The sequence below is a fragment of the Euphorbia lathyris genome, chromosome 3, assembly GCF_963576675.1.
Source record: "Euphorbia lathyris chromosome 3, ddEupLath1.1, whole genome shotgun sequence".
NCBI lineage: Eukaryota > Viridiplantae > Streptophyta > Magnoliopsida > Malpighiales > Euphorbiaceae > Euphorbia > Euphorbia lathyris.
Window position 1 is genome coordinate 83326214 of NC_088912.1, and position 18650 is coordinate 83344863.

Sequence of the window (18650 nt, forward strand, 5' to 3'; positions counted from 1 at the left end):
GATCCACGGCGCTCATACGAGAGGAAGTGGACTCCGCACGGGGCGCCTTTTTCCTAAACGGGGCTGAAGAAGATGCCTCCATCCCCGTAAACCACCTAGAATCTATTGCCGGAGCAAGACGAGCAACGGCGACGGGAAGGTTCTGAATCCTACCTGAACGAGTTCGACCGCTATTACACGTCGAGTTACGCAACTCAGCTAAATCGCAACTAACAGTACCTTCGGAAGAATCAGAATTCTCCAAAGAGGAAGAAGTCCAGCTAACTACGGTTTCGGAAGAAGTGGTCAAATTAAAAAGTTCAAAAGTAGACCCAGAAGATGAAGAAGAACTCATAAACATTCAGCAATCAAAGCAAAAATTCACTTACATGAGAGTTAAATGCTTTGAAAGATTCTGAACTCCGAGAGACTCTGGGCAAAAACTCGAAGGAAAATGGAAGAGGAATGCAAATGGAGTGGAAAGAGAAAGAGAGGAAGGAAGAAGACGTTTTCTCTCTCCTCGAGCGATGCGCTTACGACACGTGTCACCCATCGATTGGCATCGAACAGAGTGACCATTAACGCAAGTCATCATAACGGCGCGCGAAGAAGCTCAAAAACCCTAAAGGACTTTAAATTAACTTTAGGGGGGCTTCTGATAACATTGGGATATTATCCAAAGGATCAAAAGAGATATTCGCCTAGAACGGCCACGTATTGATCACCTGATACCGAGATGTGATGGCGTATCAGGCAAGGAGATCTAACAGGCGGATCACCAAGACCTCGCCACAAGAGATCAGCAGTCATGTCTATGTGGCGATCCGCCATAACCTCTCAATCCGCCAGCGGAACAGTTGAGTCGATCCCGTAATAAAGACCATTAATGAGCTATTAATAAGCTAACGGGCATACTTAAAGGAAACCAGTAACCACCATTAATGAAGCATTAATGGAGACTTTCTAGTTACTAAAGGTTACAACTTCACGACTATATATAGCTTGCATCTCAAGCTATCAAGGTACACATACACACAATCCTAGAAACCCTACTTGGTCAATTCAGTTTACTCTTTCATACTTTATACTGATTTTGGCATCGGAGCTTCCCCCCGTCGAGCCCAACGACGCCCCCCACAGGGACAGAAGCTAATCGAAAATTCTCCACAAGTCATCAAATTGATTTATATAGTGATTCGGAATATCTCAAGGCCCAAGAAGAAAGGCACATTAAGCCATCTCAGCTCACTATAAATACCCCCAACAGAGGGAAGGAAGGGGCATTCTCTCACTCACTACTAAATCGGGTACCCCCTAAGCTCTTCGAATATTTCCTTTAATAGTCTCCTCGAACGTTTAATTGTTTTGATCGTCGGAGTGTTCACATGGACCGCTCCCCGCACAGAGACGAGAACCAAGAACCGCGAGGATCCTCGAAGGCAGCCCGAATCACTGTAGGACATTCCCTAATTATATAGTATTAAATTATATAGGGTAATTAATTTATTAGTCCCTATATTTTGACAAAACACACTGTTTAGTCCCTGTATTTTAAAAAACACATGATAATGTCCTTAACCTTTTTCTCGATGAACTGTTTAGTCCCTAACGTTTTTCTCAATGAACTGTTTAGTCCCTGCCGTTAGACTCTCATGAAGATTTTGTTAGTCAATTTGAATTTGCGTTCTTCTTTTCCTTTCCGTTAAACTCTAATGCATTTGAAATCAACTTTGAGTGTTCTTCTTCTTGATTTTCTTCTTAATCGTTCAAATTCGTAAGTGTTGGGTCTTTTCTTTTTCTTGTTTTCCATACAAATAGCTTCTTCTTTTAAATTGGATTTCCTTTTTAAAGTTTGAAGGTAAATAGTAAAGGGTAATTTAGTCATTTCTGAAGTCATAAACAGTAAAAAATCAAACAAACAGACGGAAGGACTAAACAGTTCATTGAGAGAAAGGTTAGGGACCTTACCATGTGTTTTTGAAAATACAGGGACTAAACAGTGTGTTTTGTCAAAATATAGGGACTAAAAAATTAATTACCCAATTATATATGTGCATCTCGTTTTTTTTTTATTACACCCTTTTAAAAGCCAAGCACAATAGACATAATCACTTTTGTAGACAACTTTTAATTATATAATCATTACTTTATTTCTGTAATTTTATTTGCTAAAGTAATTGTAAAGATGAAAATTATGTTAAAATTTATTTATGCAATGATATTAATCTTTCGAGTATAGTGAAATTTTATTTAAAGTTTTGTGGGTTTTTTTATATTTTACATTCTTTTACTTTATTTAAGAAAAAAAATTCAGATTAGGAAGATTTTAGCTTAGTGGTTAGAATCTATCAATGACTGATGAAGTCATAGGGTCAAATAGGGTAAATTATTAGAAGCATTTGATTCTCCATGTCATTCAGAAGACCTTCCATACATATTTTGACACGTGTAATATGGACCCACACATATTATAAGAGGCATCATTATTTTAATTATTACGTGGGTTACAATCAAGGGCGGAACCAAGGGGGGGTTAGGGGGGGCTCGAGCCCCGGCAGGCGGCTGGAGAATTGAGAAAAAAAAAATTTAGTAATGGTGTCTGGTAATATTTTGGAAAGAATTATATTGACTTTATGTAATATTATTTCAATATTTAAAGGTAGATGAGATGGTTAAAGATGTTTACTTCTATTTGAGAGGTCCTACGTTCAACTCCCTTCAACCTCTTTTTTTTTTAAGTTTTTATTTTTTTTATTTTATTTTTCAATAATTATAAAAACATGTTACTATTATTAATTAATTTAAATGGACTCTTTATTTTTATTTTGATAACACTTTTGAATTCATTTTTAATATGTCTTTACCATTAAAAAAAAGTAGACATATTTAATATTCATTTTTATTATGTCATTACCATTAAAAAATTAAACATGTTTAATTTTCTATTAGTTCAATGCTAGTTTCTAAAAAAAAATGATAACATCTTTATAGTTTTAATGCGTTGGAGGCTAAAAAAATTTTGCTCAGCCCTAACGGGCTGGACTTTGAAAATCTACCGCCAATCACGCAGTTAATTTCAATTTTTTTTGACGTTTTGAAGTTTTTTTTACTAATATGTTTGAGCCCCGGGTCATCGGGGGTCCTGGTTACAATACATGTATGCAAATGTGAATTGAGGGTCCTTCGAGTGACATGAAAGACCCGGTGCTTAATATAAGAACTCGGGTCAAATAGATAGAGGTTTTTTCTTTGTTATTACGTGCAATTGCACAAATTTTATAAAGAAAAATAAAAATTGAAATTGATGGAGTACATATATTATTTATTATTTTTGTACATGTGCTATTGTTCTTTTTATGAAATAAATATGTACTTTTTATAAAACAAAAATCACATTTCTTAATGAAATCAGTTCAATAATTTTAATATGATTTCAAAATATATAAATAATTAAATTTAATTATTTAATAATTTACCATGTTTTTCTATGATATAATTATATTTGAATAAAGAGCTACTGTCATTTTAAATTTCATAATTGAGCTTCTTTGTGATTCTAATTCTATTCATCTTATTCATGAATTCAGTTAATCATTATGTCTTTTTCCTTCTTTTTCTCTTCTATTTGCTACATAAGCAAATGTATATGATTGTGTTTCTGTTTTTTTCTTTTTTTCTTTTTCTAATATATATATATATATAGCAGCCTAGATACATGATACTCACCTCTTAAACATGCATGGAGATTCATAATTAATACATTTCACATTCTAATATTTGATTTAATGATGTTTTTTTTAAATAATTGGATTAATGAGCCTCAAACGGACAAACGAATAACATTACAGGTAGAATTGGTAAATATTTATAAACAACAGGACAAGTGGAAAAACGAAAAGACTTTGCAACACATGTGCCAACTCGTTAGCTTATCGCCTAGCAAAACTGACTGAGTAAAAGTCATGTTGATGAAGTAGCGACCTATAGTTCTCAATAATTTCATCGAACTTTGTGTGATTTGTATCACATGAGTTTACTGGATCTACACTTTTCAGGGCAATCCTGTTATGCGGATCCAGTAAGGATGGCTTGTATATGCTTTTGACCACCATAAAACAAGTGTTTTATGGACAAACAAGTACCTTTTGAAAGGTGACATGTAAGTTTGGGTCATTTACAAAACAGAATAGTCAATACAATATAATTTTATACGGTTTTAATATCTAAAATCTAAAAATACAATTTTATATAATTAATATTTTTATTCTTATATTTCTTCAAAAAAAATCTTTTTTATTTTTATATTAAAATATTTGAATTATATTTTTATAATAATTAGATAGGAGATAAGAAAGGGTAGGAAATGAGGGAGAGAAATAGAAAAAGAAAGAGGCGCCAAGAAAATACTTTTTAAAAAAAGAAAAATATAAAAGTAATTTTTTAATATTTAGATAATAATAATTTTAAAACGGAAAATCGATATTAAAATGTAACCATACTAAAGTTTATATCTGTAAATGTAATTTACTTCTAATAAGTAAAGATAAAATCAGTAATTTAAATAAATAAGAATTATGTTAAATAGAATAAAATTTAATGATTTTATAATATATTATTAAAAATAGGAATATTAACAATATATTGGATAAAAATATAGAAATTAATAAATTATTTAAAGTAATACTAAATTTCTCTACTTACTTACAAATCCATGAAACACAATGATTCTTTTTAACTTTTCCCAATATATTAATCAACATAACTACTAGTAAAAGTGATGCATATATGTGAATGATAATTGATTATGTTGCAGAAGATATATGAATTATGTCCTTATTTGTTTAACTCCATAAATAACTTGATTGGGGAAGAAAAATGGGATAAAAAAAAGTTACTTCTCGAGAATAAGAGGTTTCTAACCATGTGGTTAAAAAATCTCTATTACAGTGAACACCAAAGGATGTGAAGACGAGAATACTAATTTCATGATGAGGCGGGCTTTAGCAGGTTTAGATCGGGCCGAGCTGATTTTATAAATTCCAAGCCCGCCCAAAAAAGAGGCGGACTTTAGTAGGCCTGGACAGACTGGACCTAAAGATAAATTTTCATGTCCAAATTCGATTCAAGAGACACGGGTCTAGATGGACCGGATGGGTACCCGGACCTGTGAACAGATCTAATTTCATCCTGTTATACCAGTCCCACAGTGAAGCTAGCGTAGGAGCTAATGAATAAGATTTAAATTTGTCCCATCAGTAGAAAGAGTAGATTGATTCTTTACATGTGAAATAATATAAATTTACTTTTAACGTTTCCTGTCAAAATCAATTTATTTTTATATTATCGAAATTTTGAAAATACTGATTTTACCGTTATTTACTTGTCAAATCGAAAATCTTTCAAACAATCAATTACGTCTAAGATATTTATTGTGTAACTCACACAGTTATAAAAAAATCAGTTAAAATGTTAACAACTAAAGTAGTGTTTGATAAAACTGGAAAATAAATATTGAGTACTAAAATTTATATGTTGAATATTATAAGAGATGAAAGTATTAAATAATACAATTGTTTGATAAACTACTAAAATTAAGTTATAAATTTAAAAATATTAGTAGTTGATAATGTTTAACTTATTAATTTTAATTTTAAGTTAAATATTTTTAGTTATGAAAATAAATGATTTTTTTTTTTACCTAACTAACTTTTTTTTTAATTCCTAACTAAAAAATTTAAGTGATATCATCAAAACAAGCTAAAAACTATCAAGCATTTAAGTGTTGAAACTAGTTATCAAGCCACATAAAAGTTATTTACACACAAAAACTGTCAGAGTCTCTAAAATGTTTACATCATTACTAATATGTTCCCTCCATTTCAAAATTGTCACATATAACTAATTACACGTACTAAATAAATAATTGATTTGTATTAAATTTACAGAAAATTGACTAACTCATTAATTAAGATAGTGATGGAGTAATTACAATCAAACACATTAATAAGCATAAAATAGGAAAAAAATTGATTTAAAAACTAAACCTGATAAATAGTATGAAATAAGAAAATTTTGTTAAATATGACAATTATTTTAAAACGATGGAGTAATTACAAATAACAAATCAAAAATTATATAAAACTTCTTTATTTTTTTACATAAACATGTTTGGAATGTCTGATATGACAGTTATATTACTGTCAGATCAATCTGTTAGATAGAGTTAAAATTAATTTTTATTGGAAAAATTAGAAATAAATTTATATCAGGATAAATCTTTATTTCCCCATAAAATCGACAGGAGCGAATTTGAATTTTATCTCATTAAAACTATCTACTTATTATGTAGCATTTCCTTTTCACACACAGTAAGAAGGAACAGATCATAAATCTTTAGGCTATGTTTGTTTTAAGGTTTTTTAATATAAGGTAAGATAAGTATATTAATTTTATCAAAAAAAAATAAGTATATTAATTTGAGGTGTGAATAATTAATTAGTTAAATTGGTTAAGTTTTTCAACATGGAGTTTTGATGGTAAGGTAATTTTATTTTCCAAAATTACATTCATCATTATTTTCATATTTTAAAGATACGATAATAATTTTTTAAATAACTTTATATTTATTTATCTTTTCTTTTAAGTTGTGTGCAATGCACTTATATTAAATAAGGAAAATTACATTAAAGATAAAGGAAAACCGTCAACTCACCCCACTCCAATATATGATTCGAACTCATGACCTCTATCACTTATCTTAATATTTTTTCCAAATCTAATAAGGTATTTAATAAATTATCCGTAGCGTTCACCCGGATCCTGAGTGACTAAATGAATTTGGTCATTCACCGTTAGATATAGGCTCATTATAATCCTACGGTGGATATCCAAAACATCCCAATGTGTAATAAACATATATCTAACGGTGAATGACCAAATTCATTTGGTCACTCAGGGTTCAGGTGAACGCTACTGAAAGCGGAAGTTATTATATTAAACATTCAGTCTTCTATGTCACTTGGAGGATTCTCAATTCATATTTGGACACGTGTATTACGTCTTCACTTAATAATTAAAATAGTGAGACCGCTTATAATATGAGAGGATCCATATTACATATAGTAAAATATATATGGAAAGTTCTTCATTTGACATGAAGAACCGAATATTTCTAATAATTTCTCTTAAGGGAGGGAAACGGTGCATATTGCAAATATTGCAATCTGCATCTCAGTTTGGATTTCTTGTATTCTTCCTTAAGGTATTTTCTTTTACTTGTTGTTTTCTATTTTCTATTATTTTCTTTATTCTATGAAAATATCGCAATTTGAAAAGTATGTTGATTTTCTATCAACAAAAAGTATGTTGCTTTATATGCTTTTATTTTATTTTATATACATATAAATAAGGCTAAGATAAATATATTCTAGATTAGTTTTTTAAGTGAATAAATAAGTATCTATAATTTATAATTTTAATGGTTGAGTATAATTTTTGGGATTTTTTCTTTTGTGTGTTTTAAGCTCTTTGTTTTTTTATTGAGATATTTCAAACTTTCTTTAACACGTGTGTTTCTGTTTTTTTTGTCCAGATAAATAGCATACCAGATATTTTTATATTGAAATATCTATATTTGTGTAAATTGATTTTGAGAATTGATAACTGGTGAAGAAATCCTTGATCGGAATACTGCCCTGTGAGGCGCCGTTGGGATCGGCGGGAGACAGTCCTATGTCAAAGTCAGTAATTTGTCTAAGAGTAAACTATAAGCACGAAAGTAGGGTTTTTGGAAAGTGTGTATCACAATAGTTTGGGGTGCAAGCTATTTATACTCATGTAGTTGTAACTCTCGGTAACTAGAAAGTCTCCATTAATACCTCATTAATGGCAGTTATTGATCTTATTCAAGTATGACCGTTAGCTCATTAATGGGTTATTATTTGCCTTTATTAACGTCAGTTTCCTCATTGGGAGTCGGCTCTGTCACACTGTGGTCATACCGAGACTTGATGGCGGATCTCCCAAGGTATTTGACCATCTGAGGCGTGTTGAGGAATCTATAGATTCGCCGTCTCTATGTCTTGCTTCATACGCCATCTCTTTGGCGGTCCTCCTTATCTGTAGTCGTTTGGTTAATTACTCTTTTGGTCCCGTGAATAATATATGGATATTATCAGAAGCCCCCCCCTAAAATGCCACTATAGCCCTTTAGGGCTTTTGATCTTCTGAGAGTGCTGTCGATAGGCGGCCTATTGATAGCTGCTCTGTCCCAGGCCATACTCTGGTTGCCAGGTGTATGGGGCGCGCTTGTCAAGGTAGTGACGTCATGGGTCTTTTAAACCTTTCTTTCTCTTTCTTCCGATTCCATTTCTTCACGGTCCAAGCTTTCGCCTGAGTTTTCTCTGAAACTGCTTTCGTACCCAGAACCTGCTTGTTCGGATTCCCCCTCTTCGTCTTAGAATTCCATGTAAGTTGGTTTCGTCTTCTTTCTTTTTATCAGTTCTTGTTTTTATGAGTTCCGTTTTTGAGCTTTTGGCTTGTCTTCTTCTAACGATTATTCATTTAACACAGAGTCTTTTGAGAGCACAGAGTCTTCTGAGAGCACTCCAAGTTGCGATCTTTCTAGCTTGTGCAGCGCTCTAGAGAAACGTAGGAACTGTCAATCTAGGTTTATAGAAACCCAGAATTCTTTCACTGCTGTTGCCCCTGTTGTAGCGGCGGTGACTTCTAGAGTTGCTTCGGGAATGGAGGCTTCTCCCTCGACTCCCTATAGGAAAAAGGGTCCTCGCGTGGAGGTTACTTCCTCCCATATGAATTCTGGGGACCTTGCCTATTTGGCGGATCACTATCCTTGGATGAAGGATTTTGAATTGATGTTGGCGGATGTCCATCATCGCCCTGCCTATCCCCTAAAGGGATTTATTTCGGTTTACAAAAGCCATGTGGAGAGGGGTTTTCATTTTCCCCTTCCCCAAGTGATTGGAGAAGTTCTGGATTACTTCGGGATCACTGTTTGCCAATTACATCTGAATGGTTGGTTAGATTTGGCTTTGGATGCTTATTTGGCAGCCAATCTGGGGGTAACCTTCTCCCCTCGAATCTTTAGATCTCTTCATAAGCCCTCTAAACGAAAGAGTGAGTCTTTCATAACTTTTGCCAAGTTTAGAGGTTATTCCCCTTTTAGTGATAAGATGTCCAACGTCCATAATGGGGACGAAAAATTCTTCTTCGTTAAATTGAAAGAGGTCGAATCACTTGGATTCCCGGCGTATTGGAATCATAAACCCCAGCATATGGCTGGCGAATCAATTCAATTGACCCCAATCGAGAAGAACGTGGCGAACCTTATGACGAGTGTCAAGACAGATACTTGGACCTATGCTGCGGCCCTCGAATTTATGATGAGTGGGGTTCCGCTGGTCCGCCGAGTGGGCACTCTGATCCACTATTTGACATATTCCCAACTTGATGAAGACACCTCTATTTTTTGAGAATTTTGACTTTCTTTTTATCCACTTGACAAGGAGTTGTCTGACACCAATCGTGTCGTTGCAGAGAGGCGAAAAAGGATGAATGAGCTAGAGGCTAAAAAGAAGAATGAGCAGGTGGTGAATCCCATTAAGAAGGATGGGAAGCGCCCTTTGGAAGGTGCCAATCTTCCTGTGGATAAGAAGGTGAAGGCTGCTCCTACTGGCGGAGTGAAGTTAATGGTTGCCGCTGCAAAGACGGGGAGGCCCAAAGTGGATTGGTTCCCTCCTACTCAGGAACAGGTAAGATATTTCCCTTATTACTCTGCTTCCTCCTTTATTGTGGTTTCTAATTTTCGCTCCTCTTTTAGTTGGTGAAGCCGGACTTGGGGAAGTATTGGTTCGCCAAGCATGGAGAAAGAGGAGCAATCGAGAATGAGGCAGTGATGAATGATCTGGACGAGGCTATCGGACAATTGGGTAAGGTCTGGGAGAACCGTGCTAAATATTCTGGGCCTGCTCATGCAAAGATAGGAAAGAGAGATCTTCTTGCAGTAAGTTTCCTAACTTTCCACATTTTTGGATGAAAGAGTGTTCCTAACTTTGCGGATCCTCTCTAAAATTATTCTTTGTCTCTGGCAGACGTATACCCATATATGTGCAATGGAGGCGGATGTCATCCAAGGTGTTGCTGATAAGGCCACCATAAAAAATCTGGAGTCTGAAGTGTCTATTGCCAGCTCCAATATTGCTGCAGCTGTGGCTCTTAATAAGAGCAAAGATGCCAAGATCCAAGAACTCGAGAATAAACTTGTTGAAGCTGCCGAGGATCATAAAGCCGAGCTGAAGAATATGGATGTCATATGTGGTAGCCGTGTCTTCTATTATGGCAAGCGGATCATGGCTTTTTTTAAGATCCACTATCCGGAGATAGGCTTCGAAGATCCAGAGCTGCTCGTTCCTACCACTAAGGAAGCTAAAAGATATGACAAAATGGCTAATGCTCGTGATTTCATCTGCGGTCAGATTCGAACTGAGTTGAAGCGGCTTGAGGGAGAAGACGTGAAGCCTTTTGTCAATCTGGATGAGGAGGCGGATGATCTTAGCGAAGCATCCAAAGAACCTGGTGGTAAGGTTGATCTGACGGGGGTTGATAGTGGAGCTCCCCACGTGGAAACTGTTGAGAAGGAGAATGAAGCTCCTCCAAAGGATGCATCTTCTGAAAAAGTTGCAGGGGAGGACGCCGTAGTATAGACGGTCTATTTTTTATGTGATTGTAATTAAGTACAATTTTTATGATTTTTGTATGAACCCTTTTCTTTCCAAAACTATTTTTACTTAGCATATATCTTTTAGCAAGTAATTTTCTAGAATCTGGTTTACTTAGGATTTATTCGATTGTTTAGGGTAGGTGGCCAGCCGTACCCCAATGTGTGAACCTTTCAAAGGTTCTGAGTTTTATTTCTCTGGGGAAATTAAACTGCCCTTGGTGGCGATCATTTTTTTCCTATCTTTGAGGTAAATTGATCCGCCGGTGGGTCTTTTCATTCTCCTATCTTTGAGGAGAGAGTTTAAGGTGTAATTATCTCATGTTTGAGATAATTTTAACCCGCCCTAATGGTAACCAATATTTTTCCTATCTTTGAGGTAGATTGGTCCGCCAATGGGACTTTTGCGTTCTCCTATCTTTGAGGAGAAAGTAGATACGTCGTAGCAGCGTTCTGCGAGTGGGAGATGCTTTTGTTGCCTCCCATCTTTGAATTGGGGATATTTATATTTCTGCAAAAGATACTTAAAAAGGGAGTTCCAAGTAAACATAACTTTTCATTAAATGGCGATTCGCCTTATTACAAGATATTGGTCTTTTATGTGAGCCTCATTAAAACCTTTAGCAAGGAAAACCTCATGGGAAAAAACTTAATAAAGGAAAAAGAGTACTCAAGACCTTTGATTACATCCTACTCTTTGAGAAAGTATTTGAGGAGGTTCTGGATATTCCATGTCCGCGGCAGAGTGTTCCCTTCCATATCTTGAATTTTGAAGGTGGCGGGTCCAATTTTGGCGGCTATTTTGTATGGTCCGTCCACGTGATTCCCAGCTTTCCTTTGCCTTCCGCATATTGAATTTTATCGGCTTTTCTTATCACCAAGTCTCCTTGATTCAGGTCTACGAGTTTGGCATTCCTGTCGTGATAGGATGCAATCCTTTATTTGTAGGCTGCGATCCGGACATACGCCTTTTCTCTTCTTTCCTCCAGATGATCAAGACTCTACCTTAATCTCTTCTCATTCTAGTCTTCGCAGTAGAACAGGATCCTGTCACTTAGAATTTGAATTTCTACGGGAATGACAGCTTCTACTCCATAGGTGAGGGCGAATGGCGTTTCGCCGATGGCGGTTCGGGGAGTGGTTCTGTACGCCCATAAGACATTCATTAGCTGATCCGCCCACTTCTTATTATGTTCACCTAACCTCTTCTTTATGCCTTTCACAATTGTTTTGTTGGTGACTTCGGTCATTCCATTTGACTGTGGGTATTACCCCGAGGCGAATCTATTTTGGATGCCTTGGTTCTCACAAAATGATCTGAATTCCTCACAGTTAAACTGTGTTCCATTATCCGTGATGATTGTGTGAGGGATTCCGAATCTCCCAACAATGTTATCCCTTATGAACTCCACCATTCGTTCTGCGCCTATTGTGGAAACAGCCTCTGCCTCTACCCATTTTGTAAAATGATCGACAGCTACCACTACGTACTTTCTCTGCTTTCTTGTGGATGGAAAGGGACTGACAATGTCGATACCCCACGTAGTGAATGGCCGACCTTCAATGATGGGTTTTTGTAGGTTCTTAGCTGTATGAGTTTCATTCGCATGAACTTGACAGTTATGGCAGGATTCTACAAGTTTTTGTGTGTCTAGTTCCGCGATAGGCCAATAGAATCCGGATAACCTAGATTTTTTGAAAATAGTTGCAGATGCTTCATGGACTCCATACGTGCCTTCATGCAATTCTCTCATAATCTCTTGTCCTTCTTCTGTTGTGACACACTTTAGCCAAGGCTGGCTAAAAGATTTACGGTATAAGTGATCATTTACTATGGAGAAATATGCTGCTTTTCTCACCATCCGCCTAGCTTCTTCTTTGTCTTTAGGCAAGGATCCATCTGTAAGATATTGTTGAATCGGTAACCGCCAGTCGCTAGTGGCGGATGTCATAAGAGTTATGACTTCCGGGGTGAATGCTGGTCTAGTTTTTACTTCGAATGGGCATTCAAGATCCACCCATTGATCTTTGCTGGAAGACAATTTAGCCAGATGGTCTGCTTCCGTATTCGATCCTCGAAGCACATGGATCATTTCCTACTTTGTTTCCTTACCCTCCAGGTAGGGCAGTAACCTCTTTGCCTCTTCTATATATTTGACTAGGGTTTCATCTTTAACACTAAAGTTTTTGATCATCTGGTTGACCATCAACTTTGAGTCACTGTAAATTACAACCCACTCTGGTACAATTTTTTTTAGTAAGCATAGCCCAAGTATCAAAGCTTCATATTCTGCGGTGTTGTTTGTTGCAGAGAACCCTAACTTGGCCGCGTAGTGTATCTTAATATACTGGGGGCCTTTGATCACAACACCAATTCTGGCGCCTTCTGGTGACGACGCCCCATCAGTGTACATTGTCCACTCCTCCACTTTTGATTTGGGGGGATTGATGTCCTCTTCAGTGAATTCATTCATGAAATCCGCCAAGACTTGTCTTTTTAGGGCGGATCTACCTTCATAGCGGACATCGAACTCGCCAAGGCGAATGGCCCATTCCATCAACCTTCCAGATGTTTCAGGCTTCTACAATACCTTTCTCATCAGTATGTTGGTTCGGACAATGACTGTATGAGCTTGGAAATAAGGTCTGAGGCGAATGAAGGTGGTGACCACCGCTAATGCCATTTTATCCAATCTTGAGTACCGAGTTTCAGCTTCCTTAAGAACTTTGCTAACATAGTAGATTGGATACTATTGACCTCCTTCTTCTCTGATCATCACAGTGCAGACCGCTTTGTCAGTGACAGAAACATACATGTACAAATCTTCACCTTTAAGGGGCCTACTCATCAAATGTGGTTTTGTGAGAAAACAATTGATGCCTACGAAGGCCAGCTTACAATCTTCATTCCATTCAAATGCTTTTTGCTTCTTGATCACTTCATAAAAAGGTTGGCATCTTCGAGCAGAACATGAGATAAATCTCCCAATGGCTATGATCCGTCTATTGAGGTGTTGTACTTCTTTGATGTTCTACAAAGCTTTCATGTTTAACACGACATTAATTTTGTCTGGATTAGGGCCCACTCCTTTCTGGCTGATCATGTATCCCAAGAACTTCCCATATGTTGCCCCCAAAGGTGCATTTTTCTGGGTTCAGTTTGATGTTGTGTTGGCAAAGGACTCCCAAAACTTCTTTTATATCTTCAGCATGTTTTTCCATCGTGGTGCTTTTGATGATCATGTCATCAACATATACTGAGAAGTTACCGCCATCTTTACCTTCAAATATCTTATTCATCATGAGCTAGTAAGTCGCTCCTGCATTCTTAAGTCCGAAAGGCATGACCTTAAAGCAGTAGGTTGTCTGATGTGTCACAAAGGAGGTTTTGATTCGATCTGAAGGTTCCATAGAGATCTGATGGTAGCTTGACTTTACGTCTGTGAATTAATATATGGCATGCCCCGCCGCCCCATCAACCAGAATATCGATACAAAGTAAGGGATAGTTGTCCTTGGGACACGCCTTATTCAGATTCGTAAAGTCAATACACATCCGGTATGACCCGCCAGCCTTTTTAACCAGCACAACATTTGCTAGCCATTGAGTGTAGATAACTTCTTCAATGGCGTCTGCCTTTTTTAATTTGGATATCTCCTCCTCAATCACCTTTTGTCTTTTCGGACCGTGGTTTCTTCTTTTCTGAGCTACTAGGACCGCGTCCTCAGCGATGATCAGTTTGTGAGTGATTATGTCTGGGCTGACTCCTGTGAGGATCTCATCTTCCCATGCAAACACATCTTTTGATTCAATGAGGACCTTTGTGACGTCCTCTTTAACCTCTGCCTTTAATCCTTTAGCAATCTGTACCTGCTTGCCATCTGCGATATAGGAACATCTCGGTGTCTCCTAGGGCGGCGGTGACAAGCTCATCCTCCTCTCCTTCATCTTTGGATTGAGGGCGGATTGACAAGGATGCGGAATAAGTTTCTTGAGCTACCTTCTGATTTCCGCTAATCATCACTCCTCCTTTTCTTGTGGGGATATACATCGCCAAGTGGCATATCGAGATCAAAGCCGCGACTTCTGAAAAAAGGGCGTCCCAGGATGATGTTATATGCCAGCTGTCCATCCATAATAGAAAATTCAAGATCACCAATCCATGCCTGGTCCTCGTCCACCAATTCGCATTCCAAAGTCACCTGGCCCTTTGTTTGGATCGTATGACATGTTACCCCTAAAATATCAATAATTGTCATCTCTATCTGGATCGGGTCAACTTTAAGCTTGGCGAACGCTCCTCTAGTGATAACGTTGCACGAACTGCCCATATCTACCATTACTCGCTTCATCTCCCATCCTTCTACCATCATGGTGATGACAAGAGCATCTGCGTGTGGGGGAATTGTTGGACCAATATCTGCGAACGGGCGATTAAGTAATGTTGCGGTCGTTGGGGATTTTTTAGCCGAGGGCTGATATCCCGGTCCGCCGGCAATGACATTGATAACACCTTTAGCTTTCTTTCTCGGATCATTCTTTGGCTTATCTTCGTCCTTCTTTTTATCATTTTGGACGAATCTGTCTAGCTTCCCTTTCTCGATAAGCCTCTCGATCTCCTTATCTAGTTCCCAACATGCATCCATGTCATGTCCGTTCCTTCTATGATATCTTCAATAATTTTTGGCGTTTCTCCCCATATTGGTGTGTTCTTCGCCTTTTGGTTCGGGGTATGAAATGCTCCGTTTATGTTGACTATTTTCCAGCCACATCAGCACTTCACTTTTGGAGGCGTTCAATGGTGTGCACGCTGGTTTATTTCTGGAATTCATGCGTCTACCTCTGGCGGATGAGTTAGGAACTTTCTTCTTCTCCTTATCTCTCCTTCTGGATTCGTTTCTTCCCCGTTTGGGAGGGGATGTAGATTCTCTTCGAATGTCATCGACTTCCATGAAGTCCTTGCATCTTTTCATTAACTCTGCAATGCTTTTGGGTTTGTGCCTGATCAACTTTTCTTGCAAGCTTTTACATGTTGTATTTTTGTCACTGCTTCGATGGCACTAGGGACGTCTACATCCACCACTTGAATGCATAATTTGTTAAACTTGTTGATGTAGTCCCTAAGAGGTTCGTCCTCCTTTTGATTCAGCTCGAAAAGCTTTCGTGATGAGACAGCCGGCGGAATACTGCCTGCAAATTTTGAGCAAAACTCCCTGCTCAGTTGATCCCAACTGCCTATCGATCCTGGCAGAAGAGACTGGAACCAGTCATATGCCGGCCCCTTTAATGTAGTTATGAACATTCGGCACAAAACTGCTTTACTGGTGCCATTGATTGCGAGCAACATGCTATATTTCCTTGCGTGTGCTTCAGGGTTATCCTCTCCCGTGTAGCTAGGTATATTTGGAATTTTGAACTGCCTATCTGTTGCTACCTCCTCAATTTGTCTTGTGAATGGCGATTCTATGTTAGCGAAAGGATTGAGCCTCACATTTTCCTCATTCTGCCTTAGCATGGCCGCCTGAATCTCTCTATCTATATAGTTGCGATCAATCCTCGGACGTCTCCTGTTGCCGGATCTACTCCGTTGAGATGAGGAGGAACTGGACGACGAGGCAGGATCTGATGGGGATCGTCCGCCATTTCCTCCTTATCCTCCGGGTGGTGGATGTCCACCGCCACCTCCCTGTCTTGTTGGTGGAGGAGGTGGTGTTACCTGGCGATGTGATTTGGGCCGCCTTCTGCTCCGGGAATGAGATCTAGATCGCCTTCGTCCTCGAGATCCGATCCGCCTTCTATGCCTTGGTTCAGTCCGCTCGTCCTGCTGGCGACCAGGATTGGCTGTTTCATTGATTTGTCCATGTCCAGCCTGCGTCCCTATCGGTAAGGGAGGTACATACTATCCGCCAATAGTGATTCCCGTATTTGTCATATTTCTAGGAGGTACCTGATGGTTCCTCCGACTTCCCTTCGGTACATCTCTGAATAATCTTCTTCCTATTGGTAGGGCACTCCCCAGCTCTGGGTTGGTGACGACCGCGTCCACGGGGTTGGAAAGTAAGAATGCTGAATCATTATTTGCACTCGGTCTAATAATCGCGTCTTGCCAAGCTGATATCCTCGACCTTGGTGGGGGACGACGAATAGGGGGAATGACCTCCGTTGTGGGTCCCCCCACAGGGGGATTATCAAGGTATGCTTTTAATCGATCCGCCATTGCCAACCCATAATTGTTTTCTATCAATTCTGTGATGATATCGACGAAATATTCTGGCAACATCTCCCTAGCATCTTGGACAAGGGGGGCATCAGGGTTCGGGTTGTTGGTGTTTATCTGGGGATTATTGACTGAAGTCGGTATTGTATGCAAAGGTGTTGTTGTTCCAGTTGAAGGGTTCTGCCCTTCATTTGCCATTTCGTGATTGTGAACTAAGTCCTTTTATGATCAGAACTTCCACGATCACCGCACCAATTGATAACTGGTGAAGAAATCCTTAATCGGAGCACTGCCCTGTGAGGCACCATTGGGATCGGCGGGGGGACACTCCGATGCCAAAGTCAGTAATTTGTCTGAGAGTAAACTATAAGCACGAAAGTAGGGTTTTTGGAAAGTGTGTACCTCAATAGCTTGGGGTGCAAGCTATTTATACTCATGTAGTTGTAACTAGAAAGTCTCCATTAATACCTCATTAATGGCGGTTACTGATCTTATTCAAGTATGACTGTTAGCTCATTAATGGATTATTATTTGCCTTTATTAACGTCAGTTTCCTCATTGGGAGTCGGCTCTGTCACTCTGTGGGCGTACCGAAGCTTGATGGCGGAACTCCCAAGGTATTTGACCATCTGAGGCGTGTTGAGGAATCTATAGATCCACCGCCTCTATGTCTTGCTTCATACGCCATCTCTTTGGCGGTCCTCCTTATCCGCAGTCGTTTGATTAATTACTTTTTTGGTCCCGTGAATAATATATGGATGTTATCAAGAATGTCTTTATAGATTTGTTTTGCTGTAAAAGTAAATACTAGCGACAATTGCAAATTTGATTCTAAAAATGTTTTTCTGATGTAAATGTAAAAACCAACAGAAATTTGATTCGGAGAATACCTTTCCCATGTAAATGTAAAGAAAATTGAAAATTTGATTCAATGAATGCTTTTCAAATCTAAATGTAAAGCAAATTGTAAACTTGAATCAGGGAATGCCTTACAATTTAAAATTGATGTAAATAATAAAAATTTGGAAATTTGATTCTCGGAATATCTTTTCAATGCACCGTCTTGACTTTCAATCAAAGGATTGTGAATGTCGAAAGGACAAAAACGATATAAGATTCATAATTAATCTCATCTCGGCATGATATTTAATTAAAAATGGACATAGGCGTCAAAGTAATGATATTGTACTGATAAAGTTATAGAAACTTACAATCAAGTGATTGAAAATGACTCGAGGAGTACCTTCCGAATAAAAAACAAAGTAGATATAAAATAGTGTTTAACTCAATGTAGAATCGATGCTAAAACACAATAAATTATAGTTGTTTGAGCTAATTTTGATATTAAAGATCTGAGGATCTATCGTTGATCGATAGACGTTGAGTCTACAATTTGAATGTTGTGTTCATTGATTGATTCGTTGGGGTTGTAAGTAAATGGCATGACCCTCTATTTATAGTTTTGAGAATTAACTGTTCCTCGAAGTTGTTGGATTATGTACGTGTATTTTCTCGATCACTTGAAGTAAGTTGTAACTCCTTCCCATAACTTATAACTTCTCTTTCCACTTGCTAGATAACTTGTCTTGTACCTTTCCCACTTTTTTATTTTCTATTTTCCCACTTTTCTTTAGTTACAAATTTCTAAGATAGAAATTATGGTTAAAGAAAATTACAAAAACACTCCCCGAATAAAAATGTTCTTTACATAAAAATGGA